Genomic DNA, 13,962 nt, shown 5'->3' with positions numbered 1-13,962 from the left:
TCACTCTTTGTATCTTCCAGTCCCCTTTTTTGCTTCCACACCCCACCTCCCCCCGCCCCCGTTTACCCTGTGCCCCCACCTCCTCTTCTCACACTTTATGCGTTTTCATTGGTGGGGATCTGGAGCTGCGGGGAGTTTGATGGGCTTATTCGGCCGTGCCTTGCGTTCAGTAAAGCCACGCTACATGTGCGCTCTACATGTGCCTGGGAGAGTGCGCTGTCCTACTGATACACATTTTATGCAAAATACTGGTGCGCGTAGGGATAAGGCGATTGGAGGAGCAAGCACATGGACGAGAGGCGTGGCTCACCGTGACTGCCTGCTCTCTGACAGGCAGCAGGGCTGGTGACGGATGATAAACACTGAGCGGTGCCAAATACCGCGCAAGTGGCAACTTTAAAAGCCATGTACACGCGCAGAAATAAAGATGTGCAACTGGACTGATGACAACCTAGCTGCATGCTGTAAACGGAAAGCGTTTTTGCCTTTATTTTTTTCATCATCAACGTAAATGCCACAGTCAAGGTAACTGTCAAGTGACTCTTGACAATCCCAATATCTGAGATACAATGTAAAGCCATCAACAAACAATACACATACAACATGCATGATTTGCAGTTTGTATAAAGCGCCCCTCAGTGGCAACATATGGCATTGACATCTGTCGAGGACAGTTTTTCAGATTAACAAATTGAGACAGTTAATGTAATTCGATTCAACACATTGCCGATTTGTCTTCAAGTTAAAATCTTAATTAAAATTAAGAAACATTGTGAAACTAATAGAATCAGGGTAATGTGTTATTATTCTGCCTTTGTGTTATCAGGTTGCAGCATTTTAAAGTCAGCCATCCTTCCTGAACATATACATAACTAAACTTTTCTCATATAACTAGATAATGCAAATGAAAGCTAAGATTTTACATTCTAGGACTGTTTTATTTAAACTTACATGGACGATTTCAGCTGAGTCCCAGACAAATAGCTTAAGCTGGTCATGTAAAAAGATGAAAAAAAATCAAATAAAAAAAATCCCCCCAAATTTAAGAAGTATCTCATTTTTACATTATTTTTATTTTGAAAACAACCGCATGCAACATACATTTCAAGTTCTGGTAAAATGGACCATCAGGTCAAATGTGTAATTTTAAAACACCTACACTGTGGCAGGAACAAGCGACACCAAAACCTGACGTGCCCTACTCTCTTTTTTGCTTTTTTTTTTTTTCTAAATTTCTGTCTGTAACCTTACTTTTTTTTTGGAAGACAACCTCTTGGTAAGTGGGTCAACATATATTAGGGCAGGGCTATTCAAAGTGTGGGGCTTGCCCCTCCGCTGGTGGCGCCAAAGTCCTTCAGAATGTGTGTGTGTATGTGTATGAGTGTGTGGAGGGGGTGCAATAAAAACAATAAAAAGAAAAAAAATAGCTGCAAACATTTAACCAACTTTACCAAGCCTGTGCCAGAGAAAATGGATAGGTCTTAAGCTATGGCACTATAAATTACAAGGCAATATAATAAACCCCACAACATTTGTGAAACATGTATGAATGGGACATCAAGTATAGCAACAGCAAAAAGTTTACAGAAATTATAGCAACAATATAGTTGATGTGGGGGGAGACAGCTGTCTATTAACTCTGAGTCAGGGCTAGTTCTTCTACACGTTCAACCCCCCCTATTAGGGTAAGCACATTGCGTTTATTTTGGAACAGCATATCACTAAAATATTAGGAAATGGGGAAAAAAGCCAAACCTTCTTCTAATTTTTCAAAGTGCTCATAGTCTGATGAACTTATAAAGTTTTTCTTTGAACATTGGCTATTTTTCTTCAGTTATTTGGCAAGCTTTGAGCTTAGTCTTAAATGCAGCGAGGAAGGGCTTTCAAATGGAAAGCTCGTCTAAAAGCTCTGCCTCCATTCAGATGTGAGAAATTCTTGCAAGTAAGGCATCATACTGAGAGTGAAAGGGCTCTGATTAGGTTATAGGGAACAGGGTGCTCTTGTAAATAATACAGTGCCTGGCCATTAAGAGCCTTGTATGCAATAAGAAAGATCATAAATTCCTCTGTAAACTTTACAAGGGAATCCAGTGCAGCGATGCCAAGAAAGGAGAAATGTGATCTCTCTTTTTTTTGGACACCTGTTGGAACTCTTGTTGTTACCTGCTGCATGATTGTTTGGGGGGGTGGGTAGAAGGAGGAAGGGTTGTTTTTTGCAAACCATGACAAAACTGTATTGGAAATGTCTTGCTTGGATGCCACGGTTGTGTGCATAAATTCAGCCCACATTTGGAACGAGATCGTCTTAAAGTACCCAATAAATGTGCTGGCTAAAATTCTATGGGAATGTCAAACGCAAATAAATTGTTAGACTCTGAATCCCAGACTGTTTCATGACTGAAAATAATTACTACACTTTTATCTAAATTCAGAAAATGAGAGGTCATCCACTTTCAAAACAAGAATGTAGGGTTAGGTAAAATGATAACAAATGATTATCAAAAGTCTTGCAATGCAAAGAGATGTCTTACTTCATCAAGATATTAACCAAAGGAAGTATGAATAAATAAGTACAGAATATGCCCAGAAACTGTTGAATTAGAAGGGATCATGAAGATGCAGATTAGCAAATCTGGCATTTAAGTAGTTTGATCCCATTGAAACAAATGTTGAGTGATTTGTGTAGCAGTGAGCAAATAATCTATTACAGCTAACCTAAAAGCTAAAATTTTATTAAAATAGACCGATCCAGTTGAGATCAGACATATTAGGAAATATTAAGACTTTCTTGAAAAGATTGGCTCCAAAATACAAAGGAATCCTTTCTAAAAGTGACAATAACTCTCCTGGTAATTCATCCAGGAGATCCCAAAATAGTCTATAAGAACATCTGAAGCACTGCAGGCCTCACTGGTAGAGAATTAGCAAAATTTGTCCACTATAGTTACAAGGCCCAAACTACCGATGACCAACAGAATCACAAAGGCCTATCTCAAAATATAAATGAACTCAAAGACTTTTGGGAAAAAAATCTGTAAACTTACAATAGGAAAATTGAACACTTTTCAGAAATGTGCATCTCTTATATTTAGCAGAATACTGTGAAGACAAATTTCAGTTTCAATTCTTGAGTTTAATTGCACTACTGCTGTAGAACAAATGATCCATGGCATAACAAGTCTATCAATGAATGGCTGGAACAAAGCAAAATTTAAGTTTCAGAGTGGCCTAGTCAAAATTCAGACTTAAATTCAACTGAACTGCTGTGGCATCACCTTAAAGGGCTAATCATGCTAAAGAAATAAGCGGAACAGAAATAATTCTGCAAAGAAGAGTGGGACAAAATTCCTCCATATTGACGCATGTCCAGTTATTGGAGGTGGTAGCTTGTTGGCAGCCAGTGGCATAAGCAGGTTTGTTTGGAGGTTGGTTTGAATAGCCCATGCACTTAATAAACAAAATAATCCTGACAAAAAAAGAAACAACAACAACAACAACAACAAAAAACATTAAATACGTAAATGACCCTCTTGAGCGTTATTGTCCTTTCGAGAAGATTATTACCGCGCTTTTCTTTAACGCCACTAGAGGGAGCCAGAGTGTGAGAAATTCACACGCGCTGTTGACGCCAATAAACGCCCCTGATCTGTCGGGACGAAGTGGCCGGTTGGCAACTGACAAAAGGCAACCTGACAAGTGATTGAAACCCTCTCTGACGAAAACCGAAAGGCCAACCTGGACTCCTTTGAACACTTCTCATGTTGTTATATTTTTTTGTTTTTATCCCCCCCTCACCCCCCTCTTTCGTCACAAACTTCGATTGTGCCCCTGTAACTTCTGGTTTATTGAAATGTTCTCCGGTCTGAAGCCGAGGCATGCACTCATCTGACTCCCAAAGGTATGATTATTTTATTTTATTTTACATGAATCATCTCCTGTCGTAATTAAGTGGATGTGAATCTATGAATAAACTCAGTGTTGAGCGGCGTCGACCCGGGCGTGTGTTTACTCATCATGAGAACACGTTATGGCAGGGCAACCGATAATTACAGGGCTGCTGGAGCTCGGTTTGGGGACTGGAGTAGAGCAGAAGCGGCTGCCAACATACGCACCTGCAGAACTGTACTTTAGCCGGAGGCTTGAAGTCTTCAAGTATGTCTGTGTGTCTGTCACCCCCCTACCCCAATCATCTCTCTCTCTCTCCCTCTCTCTCTCTCTCTCACTCTCTCTCTCTCACGCACACAGACACCCATATCCTGTTGAATGTGCGCTTCATGAGAATTATACCAGCCTTAGCTGATGAGACAGTTGAGTTTATTCCAACCCCCGAACCTCTTATCACCTCTTGTTTTCAAATAATGATCCAATAAGTCACAGCGTTGAACCAAATGGGAAAAGAATGTGGAAACTTTGGTGGCATTAGCCCCATGATCCGAAGAATAGACCTTTGTTTAAACTCAATTTTTCAAATCTGTGAATGTATTTATTCTGCATCCTAACATGCCAAAAAGCTCAGGCAGAAAAACAAAAAACTCAGTGTTTTCCTTTTCCCTGTAGGCAGTATTTAGTGCCCAGCTTTCTCACAAGGGCAGTTTTATGTGCAGGGAAGGAGGCATGGAAAAGAAGACCTTTCCTTTTGAGCTCACAGATTTGCAGTAATTACAGAATCACTTCCATATGTGGCTCTCTGGCTGCCTTCTCGCTGCCCCCACCACCCCTTTCTACTCTGCTGTTCTCTCTTTTTTCCCTCTCCCTACTTTTTTTTTTTCATTTGCATTCTCCCCCATTGCTCACTTATTACTTTTTTAAGCGTTCCCTCCATGCCTCCTTTGTATTTTTCTATAAAAACCACAACTTAAGTAAAGTTTGTGATGATCAGAACATCCTGCCACTTTTGGCAGGACATTTCGGTGATTCAGTCAGGCCACACTCAGAAAAAAAATAACGTTAGTGCTCTTCTGTGGGAGAGAAAAAAAAGTGAAAAAAAAAAGTGCAGACACGAGAGGAACTAGAAAGAACACAAAAACACGCACGCACACGCACCTACACACACACACACACACACCTACACACACACACACACACATATATGCATGCACGCACGTACACACACATACACACACATATATGTATATATATATATATATATATATATATATATATATATATATATATATACGTATATGTGTGTGTGTATAGGGACTGAGAGAAGAATCAGAGCCGCAGGAACAGAGCGTGAACGAAAAGAGAGAGCGAGGTGGAACAGAAAATAAGGCAGAGGAGAGGGTGGGTTGGAGTAATGCTTTTTGACAGAGGTGGGTTCAAGATGGGTTCATGGTGACATCATGGCTGATTTTTTTGAGGAGAGTATAGACAGGAGAGCCGTTCACCTTTCATTAGACACACATGTTGGTGGGGGAAAGCGCTCATTTGCTGGCACACTCGCTGGTAGCTGTGTCGACTTTTTATTTCCTCTTTTCCCTGTAGTTTCATATACAGCTTTTGGCTCTCAGGTTCCCCTTTTCCAGCACTATGTTCATTTGTTTTTCTTAGAGTCATAGTATATGCCCTTTGGTCCCTAACACACACATTGCTCTCTCTCTCTCTTTTTTTTTCTGGGCATGCGTAAGTCATTTTTCCTTTGAGTGGTATTTATACTTGAAGGCAGCTGGATGCTAAATGAGCCCACTTTGCCAGGCAGAATGAATGCACTCCTTCATTTCACAGGATGTGTATGTAAGATTCTAACCAAAGAAAGTATATGTTTGCGTGAGTGTGTGTGTTTGTGTGCTTAAATATGTGTCTACTCTCAGCAGCCTTCACATGACATCAATCTGAATGTGGGGAAATAATGATCTCATTATGGGCATCTTGTTACTGATTGGAACCTGCCATCAGCAACCCCATCTACTACCCTTCATCCATCCCTTCCCTCCCTCTCTTCACTTCACACCTCTTTTTCTCACATTCCCCTATTCTATTCCAGTCAGATTTGCAACCCCAACACACCATACCATCGAGGCTGCGTTGGTTAAAGTTTTAATAACATATGTCTTAGCATGGGCTGCACAGTGGCACAATTAGCAGCACTGCTGTTTTGTAGTAAGAGAGTCCTGGGTTTGAATCCCACAGTAGAGTTTGCATGTTCTCTGGGTGCTCTGGCCAGTCCACAGTCTGAAAAGATACTCAGGGCATAGCAGGGCCTGGTGCGTACGTGGTGCCTAGCAGTTTTAGAAATCTGTTTGACTCTGTTATGGATTTTGATATGGAACCAAACCCGAATTTTACAACCATGCACAGCTTATTAATTAAATCGGCTTGAAAAAAAAAAAAAAAACGCCCTGAAGACCGTAGCTTCACAGGAACTATTGCCCAAACAGGTCAGCTGTGTGACCAAAGATCACACATGGGATTCCTCGAAGCTTGCTTCTCAAGCCACCTTTATTCAACACCTTAAATGCTCCTCCTTGCTCAGACGTTAGTGCATCAGCATATATTATGGTGATGACACACATACTTTGTATTTTTATGTCACCACATTACTTTAGTCAGTTGTAGCCTCTGAGCCAGTTGGTCCATAATGTCAATGAGTTAAATGGTTGAAATTTCCTCTTAAGCAAATGCACAGAGTCCAAAAAACGTTTTTTTTGTTGTTGTTTTTTTTCTGGAGTTACTTTTATTCACTTCATTTTATTGTCATCTAATAGTAGCTTTCTGCTATTAGAAAGCTGCGATTAGATTTACTAAAGTTTCACTAAAAGTGAAACTAAAAATTTCACTTTTAGTTAATGTTCACGTATTTGCTATTCATTCATTTGAAATCAGTATTTTAGTGTTTGTTACGATTTACGTGATGCTTACATTTTTCAATAACATTCTTAGTGTATTTCTTGTTTTTGATATTTCTTTCTTTTCTTCTTATCACCCTTCGTTTTCTTGAAGAAAATACCCTGTTAATTCACTTGTGCATAACTGGAACTATACAAATTTGCTTTTGCCTTACCACCAACCCCTTTCCGCACCCCCTCTCCCACCCCCAAGTCCTCTTTCCTCCTGCCTCTGCGTCTCCCTGTAACCCCTCTAACCTCACTTCCTCACTCTCTGCCGTCCCCCCTCTTTTCCTCTTTCCTTTCTTCATTTTCTCCTCATCCTCTGCCAGTGAGCCTCGGGCCTCCATACTCTGTTCCTCTGCGAATGCAAATCCAATGAATCTAAAGTGGAAACACACGACTGAGTAAGATGATGCCATGAATATTTCATATCATTCTAAACACACCCAGTGAAGAGAAGCTATGGAGCGCTGAGCAGTGCCCGGGTTTTTGTCTGCAGCCCCCTCTGCGAGGAGTCGCGCCTCCATGAGCAGCAACGCCGTGCTTGTACTGTTGTCAGGGCAGCGAGTTATGATGTCATCGGTTGAAGTTAATGATACGAGAATGGCAGGGGTCGTAGGCCATGTTTCCAGTGGTGCCCATAGAAAGAGAGGGAGAGAGAGATAGGAGCACCCTGATCTGTCTTCATTATCCCCCACTCTGCTGCCTCCCAGACACAATGATCATAAATCTCAGCCCCAAGCACACTTCACTGACACTGAAACACAAACACTAGTAACCTCTGACCTTCTCACTGCTACTGCCCGTGGACGCTCATCCATGCACACCAAACACATATTACAGCTGCAGCCATGCATAGTGGAGGACGAGAGCAGCTCGAAACGCTCCGCAGCCTGTTCTCACCGTCTCACTGTCAACATGTGCCCTGCGAGGACTCTGCACCCGTGATACACGGATGCGGCTACCTTCATACACCTGACGGCATATTTTGACACAAATGTACTGCCTCAGCCCGAGGGACCCCCGCAACGACTTCCAATCCACACCTCGCTGTTGTATCACTCCCGTGCCGAGATAGCTTTTGAATGAGGGTCGTATTTACCTTCTTGTTTCCTATTACACAACTGCTGATTTAGCACTGCTATGTAAACATTTAAGGGATTTCTATTAGCCTTAGTGGCCTTATAAGCATCACAAATCAAATGTAAACCAGATAAGAATCAGCTGGAGGGCTTTTTTTTTTTTCCACCCATATGGCTCTGATCTGTGCTTCCTGAATATAAGGTTCTAGCCAAAAGGCAACAGCGCCTCATGGTGCTTATCCTTTTCTTTCAGCCTGGTTGTGTGCTGTCAGATCGACATCAGAAATGTTTAACGGAGCATTGCAGCTGGCCACTGTCGCCCATGTGTTGCTGTGTTTTTTGGAAACTCAAACTCATATGTGTGTGATTCAAGAAAACTGTCACATTCACTTAGGGCTTTAGTGGTTTGTTTGAACAGATTTTTGCAGATATTCCGCATCATAGGGCTGAAATGTTGTGAAAAAGTCTGAATGTAAATCTCTTTTCTTTAACCTGTCTAAATAAAGGTCAAATAGAAAAAAAAATACATAAAACCAAAAGATAGGTGCACAAGATGGAATTTGCTGAGAATTTACTTTACACCACATAGGCTGAATATTAAACGCATCCTCTTTTGTTTAATACTGGGCTTTTTAACCTATAAGAGCATCTCCGAATGTATGTATTTATGTATCTGTATATTTTTTATTCTGATGCTTTTTGGGCTACTTTGACATATCGAATTTCCCTCTGGATAAATATCAAACAATCATCTATATACTCATTTGGTCATATGTTCCTAAACAACTGTAGAGAAACTCCACGCCTCTTGTAACCATCAAGAATCTTTTGTTACATTTCAGACTGTATATTTGAGCTCTTTCTTGGTCAAGTCAGTGGAGTTAATTTAAACAGGTCGGTTTACTGGCACAGACCTGGCTTTTAGGAATAATTCTCAGCTTTTTAGTAGGGTTGAGGTCTGACTTTGGGAAAGCTGTTCCAGAATCCTAATGTTGCCCTGCTTTATCTATCCCAGAACCGGTTCTGATGGGCATTTTTGATCACTGTCCTGTCAGAACATTGACTTGTGCCCAACTGTTGACCTTTAATATCTTTTTCTCATCTAGCCATTTGTATAACTCGACTCCAGAAGGTATTTATATTATCTATGTAGGGAGATGTAAATATCAGTCAAGCTTGAAGGAGTTGATTTTGGAGCAGCAACTTTACTTTTTCTTTCTTACTCGGCAACCTCTCACTTCTGCACAGCGTAAAACGTGCTGTGAGTTCCAGTAGTTTTGTGTAGAAACCTTGGTCATTCTTGGATTGTTCTTGGACATCTTCGCCAGTTTTCTCTTTTCTGATTTGGTTTGTTTGTGTTTCATCCTGACCTGGACAAAGTGGTGACGCATCCAAATAGCTAAATCTTTAAACACAATCTTGGAATCTGCAGTCCTGTAGAACGTTTCCAAAGTGTCTCTCCAACTTGCACGAATCTAAAATCTTCCTTTTTAGATCTTCACTAAGTTATTTAAACTTGTCCCATTGTTTGGAGTGTTGGTCAGCTCTATGAGTTCTGGCAAACAATTCCTACTTATACTACAAGAATAGATAACTAGATAACTTGAGTTATCTGGTATCACTAAGGAAAAGTTGTTGAAGTATTCACTTCTTTTTGAAATATTTAGAGTTATATATGCTCATAATTGTGCCTGTGTGTTTAATTCCCCCCTACCCACATTAAAACCTGAATTATGTAACCAGTTTTTTATTTTTTTTATTTAGATAATCGAAGTGTACTCTGTATAATTAAGGTGTAATTGGTGTTTGAACTATAAAGTTTGGCAGCTGTAAGTATTTTTAGAAGAGTTCTGAAGTATTCATGGATAAACAGTGGGGTTAGCTGTGGTCCCTAACCCCTGTAAATACCAGGGCTCCTTCATCATTGTTCTATCCACTAAATGCACAGTGCCTCTGACGTTAAACACTCCACAGCATGACCCTGCCCTCACTTTGCTTCAGTTAAGGGTTCTAATATTTGAAAGCTTGCAGCTCTGTTAAAAAAAGGTAAGATTCGTACAAGCCTTTTGTTTTATAGTGACTTCACTGTAATTTGCTGGTAAAGTGTGTGCTCCAAGCTTGCCTCAGAAAGGTGAAAGTGCTTGCCAAGATGCCAGTTAAGGTGTGCCTACCCCTCCCAGTTTTGAGGTTTGAGGTGCTTCCCCCCTCCCCCCTCCCCCGCCTCCACCCCTATAACAAAAACAAGCTGAGAAACATTACGTTGGGAAAAACAAGGGCACACGCCCAGAACCACAAACACATAAACACAGATCTGAAACATGTGATCTCATATGGAAAGAGAGGGGGCACGCTCAGGGGCACACCCAGATCCGTCGCTGCTGCTTCTGCGGCCGTACGGCTCTGCCACCTCACGCGGGACTTCCCTGTTGCTGAGGTGCCAGCGTTGCTGGTTTCACTTTAAGAAGCGATGCACTTTAGTCACAGATGCGTGACTTTTGGGAGATAATCTCGACTCGTAGAAAGTGCTTGGCAGGATGTTAACAAATGTTGAGTGTGCTGAAAAATGTCATGTGTCAAACAGCCAAATTCTGTTTTTCATTTTATCTGCAGCTAGTGCATACTTATTTCTTTTTTTTTTTCTTTGTCACATATCATATTTCTAATGGGATCCAATTTTTTTCTGTAGAAGCAGTGCCTCTGGTTTGTACCTGCATGAGGAGAGCCATTAAAAACAGGGTTCTAAGGAGATCAAAAGGTAAAAATAAAAAAAAAAAATAACGCAGAAGTTTCTGGAAGAACAAACCTTTTGGCTTTCACAATTAAAACAGTGTGTGAGTGAAATCAAAACAGCATGAAGTGGATGATCAGCGTTGTTCGGGATAGCAAAGCTTCCTCTCCTAATAAACCTGGCTTACTTCACTTATTGATGAAACAAGAATGATCTAATAGCACAACCCGACTCAACATGCACCAATTTGTAGGCAAAGCGACTCCTTGGCCAAGATGTGGAAGAATAATTCAACCATGAGACAAAGAAGGCAGAGAGAATTAAAAACAGAAACTTAAGCTCCCTGGGCTTTTTTCTTCCCTCCAGGCGTTTTGTGGCTTTAAAAAAAAAAAAGAAAAGAAAAAATGGTATATTTGAAGTGCAGAGAGTCACGTGACCAAGAAAGAAGGCTTTATGAATCACAGTGTAATTATTTCTTAGTGAGAGAGTCGGTGAGTGCGGGCCCTGTGTTTGGGGAGTGAAAGAGTGATTTTAAGAGGTAGCGACTCAGGCAAGGAGGAGGAGGGAGGAGGAGTAGAAAGCAGGAGGGGGAGTGCTTGACGGAGTTGGAGGCTCACTGCCGGTCTGTCTTTGCCGCTGAAGGGACACTGTTGAATGTTCACTCATCTTTTTCACCCTCTTTCATTGGCTCAAGCTGCTCATCAGACTCTTTTTTTTGTCTCAACGACTTCCTCTGGTGGCCTCCATCACTTTCGCCTGTGAGTAACTTAAACAGAAGTTTGAGATTAGTTGAGAAATGGTTTGTTTTGAATTTGATTGCTGTTAGGATAATGCATTTTTTTCTGAAGATATGAAGTGTTTGAGATCATTAGTCACGTGCAGATTTCCTAAACTGTCACCAACACACACCTTTGTTTGCTCTCTGTGCTTCGGTTTGTTTTCTTCTAACTTGTTTTTCCCACAAATGTGAGCGTGACACGAGTTTCTGTGAGAATCATCTCTACCATGTGTGCGCCTGCGTGTGTGCGTGTGTGTGTGCGTGTGTGTGTGTGTGCATATGTGCTTATTAGCGAATGTTACCCAGGGCCCTGTGGAGCTCTTTATTATTAGCATATGTGTTAGTGTGTACACACTTGCATGTGTTTGATGTGTATTCGCCAGAGAAGTCGCCACTCCTCGACCCATTTTTTCTTTCCTCCCCTTTTTATAAGTAGCATATGAAGACTTGGCAAAGAAAAGCATTGTTTTCCATGATTTTTTAAACAGCACCGGCTGATTTCTGTGAGGACTGAGGTGTGTCTGGTGCTATGGCCTCAGTTTACTTGGAAGTTTACGCGTTGTGTTCTCACAGCTCGCTAGCAGAGCAGGAAGATTATTTAATGATGCTGGCGTATGCGCTCGATTAACAGGTTCTGCTTGTTACGGCCTTGCATGTGGATGACAGGTAGAGCGTCTGCACTTGGCATCAGAGCAGCTTTCCTCAGCCGTTGTTTTAATTTATTGCTCCTGAATTGACTGGGCAATGGCCAGACTGCTGTTTCAAATTTTGCACCTGCTATACAATGCTTATTTCCCCCAGGGGTGTGGGTGGGTAGGTTGGGGGTGGGGGGGTCTGACGTAGGTGAGACACACAGTGTGGGTTTAAGTGAAGTGACCCGGCACAAAGGATTTTGTTGGAAAACCAGGGATAACGATATCGGCCTCCACTGACATCTGGATGAGAGAAGAGGTGCTCATCTCTGAGGCACAGAAATGTCCCTCTCCTCGTATTTGAGGACAGACTGCCCACACGTTGCAGCTTCACCTCCACCTCCAAACTAAATGACAGTTTTACTTTCCAGATGTGTGCATGCTCATGGTGTTATAAGTTTAACTGAATTTAAGCTTTTATGTCCTCAAGAGGAGCCTCTCACTATGCATTGCATTCACCTCTCCTATATTGCATAGATTATGTCACCATATTATCACTATGAATGGGGTAGTTTGTAAAGAATGCCGGTGGATATGTTTGTTATAGCTTTTGAATGATCTTAATTCAAAAGGTCTGATTTAAATAAAAACCTTGTCAAAATGACTAATCATTACTCTTCATCGCTGCATTCACATTGGGAGACGCAAAAAGACGTCAAATCGTGGAACTGTAAAGGAACAGTGGGAGCACAAGAGTTTGTGTTGCAAAATCGGCCAACAGTCTTGTCTTTGTGAAGTGGCTCAGCGAGCGGTAAATCAGGGAGTTGTTGATACCTGTCTCTTTCTGGAATTTCTATTGCAATTAAGGACGAGCGCAGGGAGGGGGGAGGGGCGAGCCAGGTGATCTTCAGGGGAAATTGTGGGGTGGGGTGGTGGGGCTCGGCTGCCACCGCGCTATAATTAACATGGGAACTATTTGCGCACCATTTCCTCTGTCTATTTTTGCAGGTGTGCTATTCTGATGGCGAGGATTTACATTTTTGTCCTGCTCCCGAGCTCTCATTAAAAGGGACTTAGACAAATATAAACTTGTGTGAGATTATGGTGTTGAGCAGGTAGTGCTTTCATGCATGCGTGTGTGTGTGTGTGTGTGTGTGTGTGTGTGTGTATGTGTGTGTCTTTGGGCCTGCTCGGGCTGCTTTGACTCCTGCGGCTAGAGGCGGCAATGGTGGTGAAACCCAGCTATTAGGCTCTGCTTCATACAGTGAAAGGATTGTTCCCCCCCTTCATTGAGCCAAGGTGGGAAACACCTTCATAGTCGCCAGTGTGAGTCCCTCTGCAATTGCTGCATGACACATTTAGTCACATCAAACCTTTTCACAGAAAAGCACCAATTATTGCCGTCGTTGTTAAAATAACAGCCTGTTGGTTATAACAGGTATATTAATGTTAACTTTAACAGGTTTAGCATTGTTTTGAATTTGACAGATGGAGTCAGTGACAATAGTAGTCATAAATAGTTGAAAGTGATTCAGGTTACATTTATTTTTAGTCATCTTGACTGTGAAACCACTCTGGCTAAATAAAGACTTCAGTATTATTACTTTTACTGTTTTATGTTAATGCATGTGCTTAAGTGAATATCTGGAACAAAAACAACAAGAAAATATTACTATCTCTTTCTGAAGTTCTACTTTTTATGGAAGTTTATTAGTCAGGCTATCTGCTGTGGTAGCCAGACGGCAGTTGGCTGCCAAACAGAATGTTTATGGTTTTTCAACTGGAAATATTTCTAAAACCCTAAATTTATCTTTTAATTTTGTGGGTGAAATCGCCTTGGAGCCTTCTTAGCAGCCAGGCAACCAGCTGAGTCCTGCAACAACAAGTTGGGGTGGGGCAGCACTGTGTGTGT

At 41.5% G+C, this 13,962-nt stretch overlaps 1 protein-coding gene across 2 annotated transcripts in view; it reads left to right on the top strand.

The window, feature by feature from the left end:
• Window positions 1-3,880: 3,880 nt before the first annotated feature.
• rarga (retinoic acid receptor gamma a) overlaps window positions 3,881-13,962 on the top strand; it is a 69,404-nt gene continuing 59,322 nt past the window's right edge. Inside the window, exon 1 of one of the 2 annotated variants that reach the window (XM_015032795.1) lies at window positions 3,881-3,898. The gene's annotated coding sequence lies outside the window, so the exon portion shown is untranslated. Of the gene's footprint in view, window positions 3,899-11,255; window positions 11,399-13,962 lie in introns of those variants that run through there. The other variant, XM_015032794.1, reaches the window with a different exon arrangement.

This window comes from Poecilia latipinna, unplaced genomic scaffold (genome assembly GCF_001443285.1).
Source record: "Poecilia latipinna isolate Pla-1442-1.1 unplaced genomic scaffold, P_latipinna-1.0 Scaffold250, whole genome shotgun sequence".
NCBI classification, from domain to species: Eukaryota; Metazoa; Chordata; class Actinopteri; order Cyprinodontiformes; family Poeciliidae; genus Poecilia; species Poecilia latipinna.
Note: the sequence above shows the minus strand (reverse complement) of the source record. Positions and strands in the feature narration are given on the sequence as shown.